This window comes from Eschrichtius robustus, chromosome 7 (assembly GCF_028021215.1).
Source record: "Eschrichtius robustus isolate mEscRob2 chromosome 7, mEscRob2.pri, whole genome shotgun sequence".
NCBI lineage: Eukaryota > Metazoa > Chordata > Mammalia > Artiodactyla > Eschrichtiidae > Eschrichtius > Eschrichtius robustus.
Window position 1 is genome coordinate 657389 of NC_090830.1, and position 20161 is coordinate 677549.

Below are 20161 nucleotides of genomic sequence, written 5' to 3' on the forward strand. Positions count from 1 at the left end.
CCCCTTCACATTTTGAGGATAAAATCCAGAAAATAACCATTAGAATTTTTTTTTTTTCTCTTACCAGACTTTCAAACCCCTGGTTGAAAAAAGTATACCCAGTTCAATCACTGCAGTAGAATTCCTTGTAGATAAACAACTGGATTTTTTAACTGAAGATAGTGCCTTTCAGCCCTACCAGGTAAGAAATTTTAGGTTGCTTTTAAAAATTAACTATTCACTAAACTTCACTGATATTCAGATATTCTTTAGAATATTCAATTCTAGCTAACATCAAGGTGTATAAGAAACCCAGTGCATCTGATAAATTTTGATTATAGGATAAATGATTCATTTATCCAGTCAACAGATATATACCAAGAACTTACTGTGAGCCAGCCAGCGTCCTGTCGCATGCACAAGTGAGCAAAATAAAAGTCCCTGCCATTCTAAATAATGTTCATTGTTAGAAAATAACTGGTTAGATATTAGTATAAATTATCTTTGTCTCCAGCTCTAAAGGTTAAGAATTGAGTCAATTAATGTAATTAAATGAGATTAGTGTTTACTATATACATTCATATCAGTTTAGCATAATAGTAGTTCATTTTCTTTTTAAGTGGGAATTTTCCTTTAGGTTGTCATTAATTGAATTGTTCAGTTTCTAAATTTTAATTCCCAGTTGTTGCAATTTAAATACAAATACACTTAATTGGAAAAAACGTTCTCTAGTAGGTTTTTAGATTTAAATCATGTAAAGAAACTCATATCAAAAGTAGTAAGCTAAATGTTTTTTAAAATCTCTAATTAAGTTCTGTGAGTTAATTTTTTAAGGTTGAAGTAAAAATGCACAGAAGTTTGTTTTCTTTGTATATTTGGATTTTAGGTTGAATTAAATCAGTATATTTTATAGGTTTTTTTTTACTTAAATGTTTAAGATAATATAAAAAGTGCATTGAAAGAAAGTATGAGTGAAGTAGTTTGACTTTCTTTTTTTTAATGGAGCTGAAAGTCAACACTCCTATTTCATTTCAGAATAGTTACTGTTTTTCAAAAGTAAAATATAGAGGCATTGTTTCCATGGAAAGAACAAGAGCTTGAGTTAATGAGCAGTGGTTTGTTGTGTGTGAAGTTATAATACTTAAGGGAATTAGTAGTGATGTTCCTCTTTTATTAGATCTACCCAAAGTAGATGATAGTTCTCTCGATTAAATGTTATTTCTTACTTTGAAGTCTACATGGGTGTTTTTGTCTTTTCACATTATTTTTCATAGTTCATTAAATGGCCTCATTTTTGTACTGTTAGCTTTTGCTCTTTGATTACAGCTAAAAATTCATAGCAGTTCCAGTTTAATATTGGAGGTGTTAGAGCATTTCCCTCGGGTTTTATTTTGTTTTGGTTTTAGTGTAAATGCCATTTAGCTTGCTATAGCCTTATTTGTCTCATTTCTAACAGTCTTTTAGTGGGAATTAGACTAGGTGAGTATAGGTAAAAATCAAAGGAACCTTCCACCTCAGTATTTTAATTCTGTGGCTGCTGATTAGCACTGTAGAAGCTTGGATTTGATTTAGAGAACTGAAATCATTATATAGAAATTACTTTTAAAAATAAACTCTTGCCAGGTGGCCTAAAACTATACAACATGTTTGTTAAAATTATAGTGATTGAAAGAATTAGAAATAAAGGCTTAAGAGCTAAAGTCTTATTTGACTTGGTGATTTGTATGATTGTCTTTGTTAGCTATTTATATTTTCCCTGCTAGTATAGGTAAGTTGACCTCTGGCCTAGAAGGATACAATCATCCAAAGGTGATGGTGATTCACTTGACGTTTTAACCATTTGTGCTTCACAAATAATGTGAATTCTCAGTTCTAAGAGATCAGAAGGAATTACACTAACAGCACTTGGTTTAGGATGCAGCATACCTTAATTTTAGTGTTTCTTAAGAGTTTTACAAGTAATAAATGGTATACAATAAAGCTTTTTTGTATGTATTTTAATTTTTATATTTAATGTTTTTAAAACCAGGTTAAAAATATAAAAAGTTTCTCCAGTATGTACATTATAGACAGCTACTGTAATATTTTGAATGAAAATTTACTCCAGAGACTGAAGATGGCTTAGTCTAGGTTTTCAAAGTTATTTATTTAAATGAATTTATAAAATATAGACATACTCTACATAAAGGAAATACTTTTAGAGTTGCTTTATCCCACAATGCTTTTCTCTAACCAGTTGTCCAAACAGTACATTAAATTCCTTGGCATGTTAAACATGGCAGCTGTTCCTGGCATAGATTTTGTAAATAGGGCCTTGATAAATCTTAACCTTAGGGTAACCATATGTAAGTCGAAGGGCGCTTGGGGAAAATTGAACAAGTTTTTAAAATGGTCTCCCTGTTTTTTCTCATTTCTTTAAATTTCATGAGGCAGTTTCTTCTGAATCTGGGTGTTAATTGTCCTTTGTAGACTTCTTATGTGGGATGGGGAAAAAAGTCTTCTTTGGAAATGGCCTTTCTGTATAGAGTACACCTAAGTTTTGTTTGAAAAATTCCCACAAGTGATGCTTCACTGTGAATCTGTTTAAATAGTTTTATAGTGGGAATTCCCATTCACCATCTTTCTCCTTGAGTGCTCAGCATTTTATTCTGTAGTAGTATGCTCCCTTTAGTTACCTTTATAGTGGTACAGCCCTATTTTTAAATATATCACAATAGCATATATTGTAAGGTAATGGTTAGGAAACAGATGACTCAGAATTAATACAGATCCTTTCACTTTTAGGTCACTGGTTTGCACTTATCTTTCTGAATCACTTCAGTGTATTGAGTATCAGATGGCATGTATTAAGTTAGTTGATTTGTTCTTTTTTTTAAATTTTTATTTATTTATCTATCTATCTATCTACACTGGGTCTTAGTCGCGGCTCGCGGGATCTTTTAGTTGTGGCATGCGGGATCTGGTTCCCTGACCAGGGATCGAACCCAGACCCCCTGCACTGGGAGCATGGAGTCTTAATTGCTGGACCACCAAAGGAAGTCGCAATTTGGTCATTTTTTTAAGTTACGTGTGGTTGGTGGATCAGGGTGCAACCATCATAGATTATAGTTTTCAATATTTTGGAAAGCAAGTTGAATGAGGAGAGAAATCAAATCAACATTTTATAGACAATATAATGAATGCATATTAATACATTGCTGATGCAGCGTACCATGGTATTGTTAATTCTGTTTTTTCCTTCCTTTTGCACACAAATGAGTTTCTGCTTCCTCCTTTCAGATTTCCTGATCATGCCTGGCTGCAATTAACTTTCTTTGAAGTAAAGGGGGAAGGGAAAAAGAGAGGAAGTAGGAGGGAGCTCTTCAGATTCTACTGTGTCTCTCAGCTGGCTGGGAAGGAGGAGGAAAAAACAAATTATTTGTTCTTAAAGATGCTTTTTATAGTTTTTGGGTTTTTTTTTTTTAATTACTATGATTTCTGTGGTATGGTTGCTTTACTTTGGAGGATGAGTACAGAAGTTTTAAAAAACTTTCCACTAAAATTTGAAGTTTTGATCAAGTTCATGTAAAAAAGTTTGATAATGAAATATGAACATTGAACTTTCAGCATGATTTTGAAATCATCTTGTCCTGGATTTTGGCTTCTGGCCATGCACACACCTGCAGTTTTCAGGTTGGTTGCCTCATAGAGGATATAGAAGAGATTATTTCTTACCTGAAAATCGTACATGACTCATAATCAATTAATCTGGGTTGGGCTGGCTTGTTAGTCCACTGTTTTCTAGGGATCACAATCCTTTTTGCTTTTAAATGTAATAAAGGAATAATACAAAGGGCACTAGTTGAAAACCATTAAAGGTTTGAAGCAGAATGTGCTGGCTTAAAATTATACCCAATGTCTATCTTATTGTGTATTAAAATTCACTGTATTGGGTTGGCCAAAAAGTTCGGGTTTTTCTGTTTTCTTACGGAAAACCCAAATGAACTTTTTGGCCAATGCAATACTAAAGAGGTGTTTTCCCTAGAATAAGGTAGAATCATCCTAGACCTGAAGGAATGATCCTATTTGAAGTTCTTGGTCATTATAATGTGCTAAAAGTTCAGAGATAAGACTACTAATACTTCAGTTTCTATCATTGCAAAATACAGACATTGAACTACTTTACTAAGTCCTTGATATAGTACTGTTGTGCTGTGAATTGCTGGTTGAAGGGAATGCGTGGAACAAACCTGAGTGTTTTCTTATTTCCTAGACTAAAGATTGATTAAGGACTTGAACAGAGAAGAGTCTTATATTATTTAATGAAAGTGTCTGAACTGTGTCAGATCTGTTTATCATTGCTCTATGCTCCTTCAGTGAGAAAGTTGTTTTTTTAATTGGAGTCTATTTTGAACCACATTCCATCATTGATTATATAAATTTATTGTCTGCAGTTTGAGAATATCCCTAAGTTAGTTGTTGCTCAACACATCTGGTTTACTAAAAATAGTTTAAGGAGTGGCATGTAGCAGAGACATGTATTTTTTTTCCTTCTAAATTTTTGTTATTTGGAATTGCTTCACTACCAGGATGAGATGAGTTTGAGTGAGGTGAAATTTAGCCTCCAGTCAGCCTAGATGAACAATCAACTAGTTGTTTGGTTGTTACCTGCTAAATGTTATATTTTGTTGAGTGAAGTATTTGACATAAGTGAGCCACTGAAAAGTTTGGAAATCTTGTTGGTAGTAATTTGGCTTATAAGCAGATTTATTCCCCAGAGAACTATGATGATATTGCTAATAGTTTAGAGAGGAAGTAAACAGAACTTCATTGTTAGTATTGCTTTGGTGGGTAGAGAAAAGACAACTTTTTCGCCCTTTTCTTTACTCACGTTTCAATTTGTAGTATAGATATATCACTTTAGAGCATTTTTAAACTAACGTTCCTGTAGAGGAAATGAGAATTTGACCTGGTACAGGATTTATGTAGTTAGGTAAATGTTTCTATCCCAGAATTACTCTCAGATTTGTTCTTTCTGGTGTCAAATTACTGCTCCCTCATTAATTTTACTAGAAGAAAAAAATAAATTGACTTTCAGAAACTGCCTAGAAAACTGTTGTTTTATTTTTATGGTAGAAATTGGTGGGTTTTTTTGTTTGTTGTTTTGTAATGATAACTGAACTTGGTATTGAGAGATAGGTATTTATAAGAAATAACGGAAGTACACCTCCTATTAGGATATGGGAGTGGAGTGTGCTCACACCCCACCCTCGAGAATGAGAGCATCTGCTCCTGAGTTGAGGTGGGGAGAGACGGGCTCAGAACAGAAGTTCCACTTACTGTTAGCTCACTTGATTTTTTTTTTCCCAGAAAGGAGTGTTTAAATGGCAGTTTTATGCTCAGACTCTACTTCCCTTTGACTTACCCTTGAAATTTTTTAATGTCTGGTGTTAGAAACATCCCAACTGACTTCATTCATTTAGCAGTTATTTAAATTATGTGGTTTCCCTATTCATAGCATCCTGCTTAGGTGCTTGATGGTTTTCAAAAGTTGATAAAGGGACTTCCTTGGTGGTCCAGTGGTTAAGACTCCGTGCTTCCACTGCAGCGGGCACAGGCTCAATCCCTGGTCGGGGAACTAAGATCCCACAGGCCACACTGTGTGGCCAAAAAAATAAATTAAAAAAATAAAAAAATAAAAGTATAAGTCATAGTCCTTATTAGTTTCCAAAGAGTTTATAATCCATGATAACAACTTAGATTTTTAAAAATTTCCTTGAAATAGATTTGATTTAAGGAGCCAAAAATGCGTAGTAAAGACTTCAGTAATACAAAAGAAAGAAGCCAGCAGAGATTGAAGTGGTATAGAGAAGTATCATGAAGAGGGTAAAACTTGAATGGGATTCTTTTGAATGGAGATGGAAGTGAAAGATAGGGAGAGTGAGGCAGACATTTAGCAGAAAGGATTTCGTGATCAATGATGAAGTAGATTTAGGGGTTAGTAGAATATCAGTCTAGCTAGAGAAGAGAGTTTGGTTTTGAATATAGACATCATACCAGAGAAATAAGTATTGTGGGGTCAGATAAAAGAGGAAAAGGATTGCTAAGTACAGTTACTAAGTGACTTTTATCTTGTAGGCCCTATGAATCATTGGAAGCTTTGAAGCAAGAGAATAACAAAAACAAAATTTTCTACATAACAGTGACATCTGGTTGTTGTACTATATCAGAAGGAGCTAATTGATGGCATCTTTTGTCTTAGAGAATCAGCCTGGCTATGAATTTTGAAGTTAATTCATGCAGATATGGTTTCAAATCCTAGCTTTGCCGTTTGCTAGCGATGTGACATTGGGAAAGTCTAAAGCATGCTCAATAATTGGTTTCCTCATCTATAAGATAAATATACGATCCATCTCAGAGTTAGATTAAGTGAATGACACATTTAAGAGCTTATTACTACATAGAAACTGCTCAATAGAAGGTCACTGCTATTTAGACATGCTCTAAATCTCCCTTTTTATAGATGGTGTCTTAAACCTTTGTGGTAGATATTTGAAACTCCTTTCTCTTCTTACCATATGCAACCATTGGACATTTCTCTGCCACCATCTGCGCCTCTTTTAACAATCTGTTTTATTTGTCTTCTCTGGAACTCTCACCATTCCTTCTGCAGCTGGTGCTAGATAAACTTTTTCGGTGTTGGTACAAGCCATGGTCACTGTGTAACAGAACATGTCTCTGTAGTAGTATTTCTTCTTCCCTCTCCCCCTTTTTAAAAAGTATATTTAGATAAGATGCCTCAGTGACTTCTTAAACTCCTGTTTTAAGAAAATGATATTAGAAAAGATGCAGAACCCTATTGTGGGATTACTCTCCACAACACATCCTTACCTTTTTTCCCACGGGGCAAGTCATAAGCTCTACTTGCTGCTGATAGTTATTTTTATCTCAAAAAGTATAAGTGATATGCAGCAAATTACAGAATTGTTTTTCTTTGTTTGGCTCTGGAGGGGAGGCCATGAGGATGTAGTACTGCAGTTTGGAAGTCCTCTAAGCGTTGAATAAGAGTTGGTCTAAATGACCTTTGAAGTTCCTTTCCAACATTTAAAGCCATAATTCTGTGAACTTGCTCAATGTGGGAAAGCAAATATTTCTGACGAACATTAACCTAATCAAGTTAGTCCCTGGCTAATGATTTTAGCCTCAGGGATAAAAGACATTCAACCTAAATCTAGGTTTATCTCAAAAGAGAGAACTATTAAGCTAGGCAGTGCCAGATGCAAATCGAAATTATGCAAAACTGGAATAACAGGATTGTTTGGATTAGTAGTACCTACTGAGAGCTTTCTTTCTATTCTATATTTTTCTGTATCTGTTTCTGAATTATATTTTGACAGAGTTGAGCACGTTCTCAGTTAGTCCATGAGTTTTTGTGTGCATTTCACTTTGCCTTCATATTAACATATGATTGAAATTAGAGGTGCCTTGTTGCCATAATGTCAGTAAAAATGAGAACTGTGAGATTGTAGGATATACACTGTGCCAAGAGTATAAAAAATACAGGATCATAGCCATAGCTGTGAACTGATTGCTGGTGGAATATTGGCTTGGTAGGATCAGCATCTGTGGGCAGGCATTGGCCTGGGGGGTGGTCTAGGAGATGAGGCCAGAGCAGGAAGCTGCTATTGTGTAGTACTTGGCTTTATTCCATTTCTAGTCAAAAGTGACAGCTTGCAGTAGTGGAGCCAAGCTGAAGCCTAGAAAGTAGAATGGACTACAAGAAAAGCAGAACCAGAAGCTAAAACAGAATCGTTGGTACTTCCTTATTTAAGTAGGCTTTTTAAAAATTTTAAATTGGTACATCATGTTTTAATATTCAGTAATTTTGCTCTGCATTCTGTTTAAATTCTTTTATCTCCCACCTGCCTGCATGATTCTTTATTGCCATAATTTCAAAAAAAGTTGTGAAACGTGCTTAAGGTCCCACAAATCAGGTATGCCGATGTGTATTGTCTGCTGCTATTAAAAAGGGAGTTCTTCATTTGTAAAAATTGGTTGCAAAACTTGGTGTGTTGAAAATATATTCATGAAGTTCAGGAACATGTTATTTTGACTGAAATTTGGCCCACGTATGAGCTGTTCTGCAATATTCAGATTAAAAACATTTATAAGTCACAGTCTGCGATAGTTCTCTCCTGGTCACAAATCTGCTATGATCATATGCTGAAAAATCTGCCAGTCTCTTTTTAATTTTTTGTGGCTGCTGTTATGAATTTAAAGTATGTGAAATTATGCTTGTAGACATCAGATTCCAAAGATTCTAAGCCATCACTTAGTTATCATTGAGAAAGATTTCTGCCAATATCTTTCTGCCAATCAAAATAGCTTGATACTATTTACTTATTCCTTTTGCCCAACCGGGAATTCTTACTAAAGCACGGCCATTTTATTTAAAAACCCCAAAATCAAAATTTTATTTCTCAGTGTGCTGTTAATATTTTACATTTATAAGGTTCAACATTTTCCAAAATATTTCCATGTGCATTATTTTAGTTAATTCTTATGTTTACCTTATGAGGAAAACAGATTATATTATTATCTTAATTACATATAATGCTTTCAGGGTACATATATGAATTTATTTAATTCACACAAGTCTTTGAGAAGTCTAACTTACAATGACTAGGTGGCAGAAATGGAAACCCATTTAAACTAGATTTAATTTTTAAAAGGGGGTGGTGGGCCTATTAAAAAGATACAACTGGAAATGTCATGGACATCCACTGCAGAAAAGTACAGCTGAACCTTACTTGGAATGGAATTAGGAACTAGAAGTTCAGGAACTCAAGTTACATATTTCTTCTCCCCCCATTCCTCAGTCTTCTTTCTGCAGACAGATTTCTTCTGCTTAATCATAGGTTTTGCTTCTCATAATACTAGTTTCCATGTGACTTGTGTGTGTCAGTGTCAGTGCGCCCACCAGCTCCCCCTCCTTCGCAGGACCTTTTAAGTCTAATATTTGTGTTTCTTGGTAAATTAGGGGTGGGAGTGTAGGAGGATGAAAGGCTGAAAAGAGAAGAAGGAAGAAATATGAGGAAGGGAGAGAATATGTGATAGCAATTTTTACAGGCAAAGAAAGCGAGGTTTAGGGAAGTTGTGATTTGGCATCTAGGTTCACACAGCTAGTGGTAGCCTAAACAGAACTTGAACCAAAAACTTTAGATTCCAAGATGTTTTTTCTACTATGCCACCCTGCCTTTGTGAGCTGTCAAACAGGAAACATCTCTTATTTGCACATCATTCTTTTGTTTGGCACTTTGTTATTTTTCTTAGGGTTGACATCTTTCCTAAATATAAGATTAAATTTTTCCTTAATTTTATTGCCTGCACAATCTCCCTAGACTTTTCAAATACTGGCATCAAGCTGTACCCCAAATCTGTGCATCATTTTCAGACTCACTTGTTCCCTAGGCAAGAATCCAAACAGATTAAGATGTTTTGCCCTCTCCCACTTTTCTCAGCTGCCTAGTTTTCTCTGTTTTGCTCAAAGGTTTGTTCAAAGTTAAAATTGAAAAGCAATACTTTAAAACAAAGCGTTTTAGCCTCTTGTTAAAAGGACCGTCTCTAAAATCCAAGTCTTTCTAGGCTTCAGACTAAAGGCAAAACAGCACTAGCCCTTAGTCAATAAAATAACGTTTGGGGGCTCTTTATTCATGTTTGAGGGCCTGCTGTGTTGTATTCAAGCATACAAATACACTGCCCTCAGAGAGTTTATAATCTAATGGTGGAAGCACATGGAAAAATACAAATGTAAATATAGGCGAAAGATAGTAAGTAGCGGACACCAGAGAGGTATAAGGAATCTACCCTGGTTGTGGGAAAAATAGAGGATGCCCCTGTCCTTAGAATAGGTGACCCCCTAAGTTGTCTCAGGATGAATATAAATTAGCTAAGCCACTAAGACAGCAGGACTGGTTAAGTGCATGAGATGCAGTGAATAAGCAGAATGGGTGTTGGATGGTCCACTTGCATAAACGCTAACCATACCTACCTTTCCTGTGAAGGTGGAATGGTGACTAGTCAGAGACATTTTAACAGTTTTTTAGTTGAGTCAACCACGTGATTGACTTCAACCCTCATTGTCCATTTGGAGTAGAGGAATAACGGGCATTTGTTTAAAAGAAGGTAACAGTAAAACCATTTTAACCATTTAAGTGTACAATTCAGTGGCATTAAGTACATTCACAGTGTTGTACAGCCATCACCACTGTCCATTTTCAGAACTTTTTCATCATCCCAAATAGAAACTCTTCATTCATTAAACAATAACACCCCATTTCCCGGTATCCTATTCTTCCCAGCCCCTGGTAACTTCTCTGTTCTTGGTCTATACTTTCTTTGCCTATTCTAAATACCTCATATAAATGGAATCCTACAATATTTGTCCCTTTTGTGACTGACTTGTTTCACTTAATAGAATGTCTTCAAGATTCACCTGTGTAGCGTGTGTCAGCAGTTCATTCCTTTTTATGGCTGAATAATATTCCATTGTATGTATTTGCCACATTTTGTTTATCCATTCATATGTTGATGGACATTTGGGTCATTTCCACCTCTTAACTGTTGTGAATAATGCTGCTGTGAACAATGGTGTACAAATGTTTGAGTCCCACCTTTCACTTCTTATGGGTATATACCTAAGAATGGGATTGCTAGAGCATATGGAAATGTATGTTTTACTTTTTGAGGAACAGCCAAACAGTTTTCCACAGGCTCTGAACCATTTTACATCCCCACCAACAGGGTTCCAACTTCTCTATATCTGTGAGAACACTTGTTATTTTTCATTTCCTTAATAGTAGCTATTCATTGCCTATGCTTTTAGTATCATATCTGAGAAATTATTACCAACTCCAACATCATGAAAAATGTCCCTAAGAGTTTTGTAGTTTTAATTCTTACGTTTAAGTCATTGACCCTTTTTAAAAAATATTTATCTGTTTATTTATTTATTTATTTATTTTTGGCTGTGTTGGGTCTTCGTTTCTGTGCAAGGGCTTTCTCTAGTTGTGGCAAGCGGGGGCCACTCTTCATCGCAGTGCGCGGGCCTCTCACTGTCACGGCCTCTCTTGTTGCGGAGCACAGGCTCCAGACGCGCAGGCTCAGTAGTTGTGGCTCACGGGCCTAGTTGCTCCGCGGCATATGGGATCTTCCCAGACCAGGGCTTGAACCCGTGTCCCCTGCATTGGCAGGCAGACTCAACCACTGCGCCACCAGGGAAGCCCCGTTGACCCATTTTAAATTAACGTTTTAGATAGTATAAGGTAAAAATCCAATTTAATTCTTTTGCTTGTGGATATCCAAGTTTCCCAGCCCCATTTGTCCTTTCCTCATTGAATAGTCTTGTCACCCTCGTTGGAAATCAGTTGACCATTTACTCTAAAATTTATTTATTTATGTATATGTCTATTTTGATTACTTGAGGTATCTGTTTTTTCCACTTTTCTACAACTGCATAATTTGTCCAAATGATGGTTAACCCTAAAGATAAATCATTTTGAAGTATACTGTTCTGCTTATTAACTGTTGACATTTTCTGAAGCACTTGTCAGTGTTTGGAGTATAATTCCTGTCATTAAATTATTAGGCATAGACCTGCCTTTTAGAGAAGCTATGTTTTTAAGATGCAAGGGAAAAAGATCAGTGATTGTTGAAATGTAACATACAGTCATTCATTTACTGATTTGTGCCAGTTACTTTGCTAGCTACTGGGGATTTAAAGACAGATAAAATACTTGGTTCTCTTTCAGGCCAGGGGGAGAGATTTAAATATAATTATGGCAACGTGCTAAAAGTTTTAAAGTAGAGGTATGTTTATAGTGTTCTGTACTGTGGAATCAACTGATGTAGTAATACCAGCAATTTGCCTGTTTCTCTTTTTTTGGTTTTACTTTTTCTTAGAAGGCAAGGGTTTAGAAGATGGGAAAGAGATAAGGAAAGCTAATAATGTTTCACAATAGGGTACTGTATTAGGATTCTCCAGGGAAACAAAACCATAGGGTATGTGTGTGTATACAAGTATGTGTGTAGAGAGAAAGGGGATGGGGGAGGAGTTTTAAGGAATTGACTCATGCACTTGTGGGGGCTAGGGATTCTGAAATACACAGGACACACCCACAGTGGAAATTCTGGCAGGAGTTGATGTTGACTCTGAAGGCAGAATGCTTTCCTCTTTGGAGGACCTCATTCTTTTTTCTTAAGGCCTTCAACTGATAGAATGAAGCCCATGCACAGTGTGGAGGGTAATCTGCTTTACTCAAAGTCTTCTTCTGATTGAAAAATACCTTCACAGCAACATCTAGACTGATGTTTGACCAAACAACTGGGCACCATAGTCTACCCAAATTGATAAGTAAAATTAACGGTCACAGGTACTATTGATATTTGGTTCTTTGTTTTATAGTGAATTGTAGGATGGTAGGCATTTCTAGCTTTCCAACAGTTAAATGCCTTTAGTACCTCTTCCTAGTTATTATGTTAATGGGAAAAAACATCTCCACAGAGTTCCAGTGCCCTCCGCCACTTTATTTAGAGCTATTGGAATATAAATTAAGACACCTAGAAAAGTGGAACCCTTCAAAGCAATCTTGTCAAGTCAACTTAGAAGTGGTCAGCAAGCAGTGGCCTGCCAGATTCTCTGAGCACCCTAAAGGTGAAGAAGCATCATTCCTTTCTCAGTGTTACAGAGCTCTGCCTCCTCTTGAGTCTTGATACTGTGAGGTTTTTGTCCTGGCTAATCATAATCCTCTACCAATTCAGTCTCATTCCAGACCAAATTCTTGTATCACTCACACATTCTCGGAGATCTTTAGACCTAGTTGTTTGATAAAGGTTATTAATTTTAAAGGTTAATATCTTTCCATTGTATTTATACTTATATAGGGATACCTATATATTGCAAATCTATAAGTATGTAAAATAATAAGGCATTTAAAAATTATGTTTATCCAGTGCTTCTCTAGATGTTCTTTGCCTGGAAGTCAGGTACTCTACATAGAAATGACATGTTATTGTTTCCCGTTAATAACCCTTCTCCCCTCTGCCATTTATAGAGTAGCCATTTGGGGAAATAGAAAATTCTGTATAATGTGGATGAGTAAGGCCTGGATATATAAGACCTCCTCATGTAGAGTCTTCAAGCTTAAAGGCCTTTAAGACATTATACAGTATGTGGTCTTCCAAAAATGCAGTATCTGAAGGACCTCAGAAGGATGAGGTTTTATCTTGTTTCTCCCACATTCACTCCTATTTTCAAGGAATTAAGTTCCATCATATATTAACAATTCATTCCAACGCCTAACAAAGCCCATTGTTGAGAAATTTTCTTAAAGTTTATTGCATTTATGTTATATCAGTTAGGCACACTTGTATCAGTTGGAAGCGTCTAACTGGCATGTTGTTAATGTTGCAAAGTATTGTGATGCCCTGTTCTGGCCAAGGGTGTGTAGTTAATTAATGATGTTCCCTACCAGCACTGTAAAGGAGCAGGCTGAACTACTAATTAGTTTTTATTGATCTTGATCACTACAAGGTATCTCTTTCCCATTCTGTCTTGTTCCACATTATAGGTATAAATACACCTTTGTACTTAAATTTTTTATGAGTTCAGTTTGAATGATGGCACAGCTTGGTAGCTCTGCCTTTTGCCCCAAACTCTAAGGACTTAACAGTGTCTGATTAGTGCAAATATTATTAAAATCAAAAATAGTTTACAAATTAATCAAATGAAAAAATATAGAGAGAAGAATGAAAATCAGCACACAACAGTTTAAAGAATAAGTTGCCAAATTTATTGAGATTCTGTTTTAAGATATCTAGTCATATACGTAAGTACACATATGTAAAATTTCTATTCTTAGGGAATTTTGGCTCTTTGAAGGGAGGCAAAAGTTTACATCTATTAAAATATCAGAATTTGGTAGTAGAACAGGCCAACTTGGACTCAGATCCCAACTCTGCTGCTTACTGTCTGAAATATTAAGCAAGGCATATAAGCACTTAACAATTTTTTATTTTTTCATCTTTAAAGTTAGCTATGTAATACCTGTTTCATGATAGTGTTGCCATTGTCTATGAGATAATGTGTAGGAAAAAACTTTGTACCCTATAAAATTTTTGTGATAAATAGAATAAATATGATAGGAGTTCAGAAAATAAATAGGTTTGGTTGGGTAAATCTCAGTTCATGATATGTGTAGCTTCAAGAAGCCTATTCAAAGTGATTGTTTTTTAAACCTTCAGCACAAAATAGATGTCATTCACAGACCTTACCACCTCACCAGTGGTCACATAATTGGCAGTGGTCACATAATTGGTGAATTTCCTACATTCTCCTAGTTTTCTCTCATTTTATTTCCAGCCAAGATATCTCTCCTGTGATACATTATTTCAGTCGTTCTTAACCACCACCTTAACTCTCTTATGACTTTGTCTTTCTGTCACGTCTACCTTTTAATTTCTTATCTTGGAATAGTCCTATTTATTTTCTCCACTTTTACCCCATGAAAATGTGCTGCCCATTATTGGTGGCTACTAGTCATATGTGGCTATTTAAATTTAAATTAAGCAAAAGTAAATTAATTAATTAATTTATTCATTTATTTATTCCTCTCCCTCTTTCCCTCTCTCTCTCTCTCTCCCCCCCTCCTCCCCACCCCCTGGGGGATCAAACCCCCGTGGCCCCTGCATTGGGAGCGTGGAGTCTTCACCATTAGACTGGCAGGGAAGTCCCAAGCAAAAGTAAATTTAAAAATTCAGTTCCACTTCCACAAAACTAATGTTAGTGTTGTTAAGATCACTAATAATCTCTTAAATATCAAACATATTATTCCAGTCCCCATTCCTATCCTACTGGACCATTGCATTTAACACTGAGGATCACTGTCTTGGATATTCTTTTATTCTTAACTGCTTCTGTGATATCTCTTTTCAGGTTTCCCTGAAAAGGTTTCTGCAGTTTTAATGGTGGGTGGTTTTCCACAGTCTTCCTTTTTGGTGTCTTCTCTTTTCACTACTCATCCTAAGCAGTGTCATATTTCCAGTTGCTTTCACTATCATTTAAAAATCCTGTCTTCTGAATCTGTAACTCTAGTCCAGACTTCCTTGCTACACTGTCATTCATTTAACATCTTTATTTAGCATCTTCTATGTGCCTGGCATTGTTTAGACGAAAATTCGTGTCCCCTTGGAGCTTAAATTCTAGAAGAGGCACAGTAGATAATAAATATAGTAATAGGTAAGTGGTACAGTATGATAGATGGTTTAATTACTGCTAGGCCAAAAGGAAAAGTAAAGCAAAGTAAGAGCAATTAGGCATGGAGAAGGGAGAGGCAGGCTAGAGTGTTGTGGTCCCTGTGGATGTCATTGAGAAGGTGAAACCCATATTTTCTACCACCGACTGTGTTAAAGTTTCAGCACTCAAACCTTGTCTTTCTTCCTAATCATTCTGTATCCTGGCTAATGGTGTAACTGTATCTACCCCGTTTTGTTACTCAAATCAACATCCGGGAGTGTTTTAGGTTCCTCTCTTGCCCTTGCTGACCTCCAAAAATACCTTAACGTTGCATATGTCCATCCCATCCTCCTCATCTCTATTGTAAAGCTTCCATCCTCATTTGGCTAGACTATTAGAGAGCTCTCTAAGTAGGGTCTTTCTGCTCACCTACTCCCTTGTCCTCATTCAATCTATGTCATTGTACTTAGAGTTCTCCACATAGGCCATACTGTTCCATCCATCTATGTCTATGTCTGCACATGCATTTCACCCTGTCTTAAAAGCCCTTCTTTTCTGCTCTACCATAGCCTGGTAGGTGCCCTTGAGTTTTTGAAGTTTCAACTCAAGAATCTAGGTACCCATGATTTCCTCAAGTCCCAACTCAGATATCCTTTTCTGTGATACCTTTCCTGATATACCTAACTAGATTATCTTTCCCCACCTTCTTTTTCTCACCTCTGTATTATATGTAAAACTCTGTTTAATCTGTATTGCAGTGATTTGTGTATTAGTCCCTGTTCCTACAGGCTATAAGATCCTCAAGGGCAGAAACTCTTATATGTATTGCCAGTCTCCTAGCATAGTAATTTTATACTTGGTATTCAAAAATCTTGTTGAATGAAATATATTTCTAATATGTTTAACTCAAAGGAGCAGCTCTTAGTCCCACACTTACAGACTGTTTCAAACATAATTCCAACAAATTATCTAATCTGGTTTCCTTTACCATAGCAAATGAAAGGTCAAAATCAGAATTTTAAAAAGTATGATGATGGTAGATTGGGAGCTTGATAGCACAAGAGGTTACAAAAGAAACTAAAAGGTAGTTACAACTCAAATTTTGTCTTTCTGGGGCGGTTTGGTGTAGAGGCAATAATCCTTTATATCAATAGATAATTATGACTATATCATAACATAGTAATCAATAATGATACCTGTGAGTATTGACAAAAAGCTACAATTGTGTTTAATATGTTCTTTAATGAAGGAACTCTAGAAATATTTTCAGAATTAGTAGGATTTTGATAAATTTTCTTATTTCTGTAAGTTATTTTAAAAAACTTGCCCTCTTTTGGATATAAACTGTAATAAGCATTTGGCATGTCTCATTCAGTATATGTTCTCTTTTTTTCTAATTAGATTTTCTAAGTAAGTTAAACTTACCCTTTTAGGAATAGCAAAGCAGTGATTGGAAATCTTGGTAAAGTACATTATGCATACTATCTTCCTTAACAGCCCTAGGTAATTAAGATGTTCTTGTATTTTGATACTTTTGAGTTGTAGTTTTAACTCTCTCCTTTTCTCTGAATAACTTAACACATTTGTCATGTATTTGCATTTGCTCTAGACTCAATGAGAGGAACAGATACTTAACTTGGGGTCATATGATAAAAGACTAAGTCACTTGGAAGATCCAAGTCTGTCAAGTTACAGGACTTGCTGATTATTTCAACTTGGACTAGATTGTATTAATTCTTTGTGAGAAAAGTATGGTATTATAGTTCTCAAGTTTATAGGTTTATCATTTCCATAGCAGTATATTGGAAATAGTGAAAATCAGCCCCAGAACGTATATGGCATGGTATTAATTTTGAAATTATATCTTTTGCATTTTATATTTTAAAAATAAATGTTCACTCTGTATGATCAGAATAGTCGTTGACTAGGAATTACTTTTAGTAGATTACTTTCCAAAAAAATATTATGCAAGCATATAATTTTATTTCCTTCTTAGGTTGAGCTCCTTCTCTCCCTCTTCACAAGGTAGGGTGAGACTGCCATAGGTGGAGGGCTCATCAAGAGCAAGGAAGTTGCTTTTTTGTTGTTTTATTTTCTTAAACTTGGGCTGTTCTGAAAGAATATTTTCAGTTGCTCCTTTGGAAAACATTAACAGTTCCCAGGCCTTCCTGAGTTTGTTCAGTTTGTAAGTTTGAGGAAACTGCAGTTAGTAAATTGTGGTTGGCAGATGCTGTAAGCAGGTGACTCAATAGGTTGAACTCATGATGACTCAACTGTGTAAAAACCATGCTTTTAAATAGCTTGAAAGAAAAATTGCCTTCCAGACTTTTGAACTGCCATGAAAAGTTCAAAACTATTATTAAAGATACCATGAAGAATATTAACATGTGGCTTTAGAAGGAAACACATTTCCCTTCAAGTGGTTTTAAAAGTTTTACTTAATTGTTGTTCTGATTTTTGCTCTGTGGTAATTCTGAGAGGCAAGGACACTTAGCAAGTTGTAGTTTAAAATGCAGAAATATTACAAGTCTGCATTAAGTGTATTCAGGAGAATATTTTTAAAAGGTCATTTTCATTCAGTTGGGAAATTAGCAGAGAAACCCAAATGGTTGTTGTTTTTAATTAATATAGTAAAAGTAATCTAGTTAGCTTTTTCTTTAACCTTGGTATAACTGAACAAATAAAAATAATGCAACATAAGTAGTCGCTTTCTTATGAATTGATGTAATAGGATGTTTATGTTAATATAGTATATCCCATTCCAAAATCCCATCTGAGATCTGATAAGTTACTTATATCTGATAAATTATAGAGTTTTTGTTGTTTATGATATCCATTCCAAATTTTGGAATATTATATTCCTGTGAACTGACTTTATCTTAGCAAACATCATTTTCTATATTTAACAATAAAATAATTTGGTTAATTGGGTTTCCTTTCACTTTCTGTGGTCATGTCACTAATATCATAAGTAAAATATTGAAAACCCAGTAGAGAGTATTCAGATTTTTAATTCTGCCAGTGCATGGGTTGGAAAAAGGTTTTGTGGGAAGGGCTTTGACATTATGCAGACCCTTGCTAATTTACCTTCCAGCCATGTGATTTGGGGTCAAATTACTTAATCTTTGAATGTTTCTTCATCTATAATATGGAGAGAATAATATCAGACTAGCAAAGGGTTTGTTAGGATTAGATGAGGTTAACATTTGTGAAGTGTTAACCTCTTCTGTCGATTAAAGTTTAAGTTTTTTTTGTTTACACTGTCAAGTAAATATGCTTATTAAATGGATACTTTTTAAAGGCTGAAAATAGATTCGTTTCATTAATCATATACAGTCAATTTAGGATATATTTAAGCTATGTTGAAACGGGAGGATACCACTCATCTGAATTAACCAAAATCAACCAGGAATTATGAAATTATATATACACAGGACTTAATTATCTATTGCTTTTAATTATGTACAAAATTGTCATATGTTTGTCTTTAAAAAGATTACATATGTGGAGAAGTTTTAAAATTAATCTTTTCTGTTTCTGTGTCATTAGCTTCTTTCTGTGTCACTAAATTTGTGCTTACATAATCATTTTACCTACTGTTGTAGTCTATTGTATGAGTATATGATCAACTAAAAAAACTTTTTTCTATTTTAAAACAGAGAGACCTTTCTTGTACATGCATTAATTTGTTTTGTTATTCATTTATTTCCTTAGATTACTCAAAAGTTCAATGTTGGGTAGAAGAGTATGTATTTTAAGATATTAAAACTATGAAAAACCTAATGTACAATGAGAAAGATTTTGAGAAAAATAGCTTTGGAGTAGATTGTTCAAAGCTTATGCAAAATTTTAATGAGAGTACTACCACAAACAGTAGTAATCCTATAAAAATAGTAGACTTTAAAAAGACATTTCTAATAAATAAAGTTAGGCAAATATAGTACTTTATCTTTAAGAGGAAGGAGGGCGTTTGCTTCATATTAAGAATATGTAAGGAAGACTTGAGATTGCTAGATTATGGAGTCAAAAGCAAAATAAATGAAAATTGGGGCAGTCTAATCAATATGAACTTCTAAGTCAGCATGCAGTTACACTAAACAAAGAATAAAGTGGAATGGGTGGCTATCATGTCTAGTGCTGTGTTCAGCTTTATTTTTATACTTAGTATTCAGCTGCTCATACTAGGTAGTGCAAAAATAAATAAATGGTATATGAACCAACAGTACTTCTGTGTTACACTGATATCATTCACATATTTTCTACAAGTTCTTGTGAGCTAAAATGAGTTGCAGAAACATTCATTGTTTAAAGGAATAGGATGTATAGTCAAACTGCCTTTCAGAAAAGGTTTTTTCCTCTCCCATGAATGATGTCATAAATTTTCTAACTTTTCCAATCTGATTAACAGAAAAACTGGAATACATTTAAATTTGGTGGTTCTTGAAGACTGGTGAGACAGAGCTTTTTTTTTTCCTCCAGAGTTTTAGTTTAGTGTGGATAAATATAAAAGTGTCCAGTACTCTTAACTCTAAAATATTGATGTTTGGTTTATATACAGGGAATCAGATCCTAAATAAATTATAATAATTTAAAATTCTACCTAAAACTTAAAATTTTAGCAATAATGAAAAATCTGGAAATTTTTAGGTTTTATTGTATAATGTGTTGTGAAGAATCAAGTCACCAAAATTGACAGTACAAGATTTAGGATTATGTTAGGAACATTTAGAGACAACATAGCATTAATCTTATGTAATAGAGAATATCAGGTAAAATATTTGAAATATATTTATCATTTCTCCCAGTAATATTTGGAGACAATTTTGTGGCAGGATGTGGTGGTGCGTTTTCTTCCTCTTCAACACTAATCGGTTTCTTTTCCAGAGTGTCACAAGGTCAGCCTTTGGAGGA

The 20161-nt window shown here is 34.9% G+C and overlaps 1 protein-coding gene across 6 annotated transcripts in view; it reads left to right on the forward strand.

The window, feature by feature from the left end:
- Positions 1 to 20161, forward strand: part of JMJD1C (jumonji domain containing 1C) — a 314961-nt gene that overhangs the window by 242910 nt on the left and 51890 nt on the right. For 5 of the 6 annotated variants that reach the window (XM_068547462.1, XM_068547464.1, XM_068547461.1 and 2 more), the window contains one exon: positions 68 to 181. The exons of the other annotated variant lie outside the window; for it this stretch is intronic. The gene's annotated coding sequence lies outside the window, so the exon portion shown is untranslated. The remainder of the gene's footprint in view (positions 1 to 67; positions 182 to 20161) is intronic. 6 annotated transcript variants of the gene reach the window in all.